Source organism: Priapulus caudatus, unplaced genomic scaffold (genome assembly GCF_000485595.1).
Source record: "Priapulus caudatus unplaced genomic scaffold, Priapulus_caudatus-5.0.1 Scaffold284, whole genome shotgun sequence".
In the NCBI taxonomy this organism is placed as follows: Eukaryota; Metazoa; Priapulida; class Priapulimorpha; order Priapulimorphida; family Priapulidae; genus Priapulus; species Priapulus caudatus.
Window position 1 is genome coordinate 324,949 of NW_014577345.1, and position 607 is coordinate 325,555.

A 607-nucleotide genomic window follows, 5' to 3' on the forward strand; every position below is an offset into this window, starting at 1 on the left:
GGAGGGGGGGGAGAGATGCGGAGAGGCTGCTCCGCGTATCTGGGACCGACATCATATATCATTATATCATCATCATCCCCCCGGCAATGTGCCGCCGTGCGACAGGATACGGTAAGCGGCAAAATGCGGCAAAAACGCGGCAAAAACTCGGCAAAAACGCGGCAAAAACGCGGCAAAAACGCGGCAAAAACGCGGCAAAAACGCGGCAAAATGCGGCTAAAACGCGGCGACAGATAAAACAACGCTGCCATTGTCCCGCGCGCGCGTTGACACGATAATCGATTGTTTGCCAACTTGCGACTGCGCGTGCGCAATGCGGTCGCTCATTTAATGGCGCACAGGGGCAATTTGTGTCAATTGTGATTTCGCTACCTTCCCATAGTTAGGGAAGAGTACATTGGAGATTATGTATATAAACCGTAGCATGTCCGTGCAGAAAAATAACCTCGTAGAGATCAATCTCCACTTGTTTGAAGGAGAGAAAGAGAGAGAGAGATAGAGATAAAGTGATAGAGGAGGAGGACGAGAGGGAGAGAGAGACACAAACAGAAAGGGAGAGAGTCTGAGTGAGAGAGAGAGAGAGAGAGAGGGAGAGAAACCGAAGCGA

General features: G+C 50.7%; 1 protein-coding gene across 1 annotated transcript in view; it reads right to left on the reverse strand.

Annotated features, from left to right (window-relative positions):
- Window positions 1–607, reverse strand: part of LOC106808529 (eyes absent homolog 4-like) — a 34,932-nt gene that overhangs the window by 30,079 nt on the left and 4,246 nt on the right. The gene's annotated exons all lie outside the window — the stretch shown is intronic.